General features: G+C 42.0%; 1 protein-coding gene across 1 annotated transcript in view; it reads left to right on the top strand.

Annotated features, from left to right (window-relative positions):
• Positions 1-200, top strand: part of LOC108724018 (3-hydroxyisobutyryl-CoA hydrolase, mitochondrial-like) — a 3,381-nt gene that overhangs the window by 1,931 nt on the left and 1,250 nt on the right.

Raw genomic sequence — 200 nt, 5'->3', positions numbered from 1 at the left:
AAGTCCAACTTCCCGAAGTCTCCTCCGCACCGTTCGTTCGGAAATATTTAATTGTAGGTTTTCTCGAATAACACGACTAGTAACAGTTGAATTTTTTTTTACTTCCCGTATAATTCTGCGGTCTTCGATTGGATTTGTCTTTTTCTTCCGTCCACGTCCTGTCTTATCCGCTACTGTGCCAAGCTCCTGGAATTTTTTCC

The sequence above is a fragment of the Mycetomoellerius zeteki genome, unplaced genomic scaffold (assembly GCF_001594055.1).
Source record: "Mycetomoellerius zeteki isolate Tzet28-1 unplaced genomic scaffold, Tzet1.0 scaffold267, whole genome shotgun sequence".
In the NCBI taxonomy this organism is placed as follows: Eukaryota; Metazoa; Arthropoda; class Insecta; order Hymenoptera; family Formicidae; genus Mycetomoellerius; species Mycetomoellerius zeteki.
This window is presented reverse-complemented; position numbering and strand designations above follow the sequence as displayed.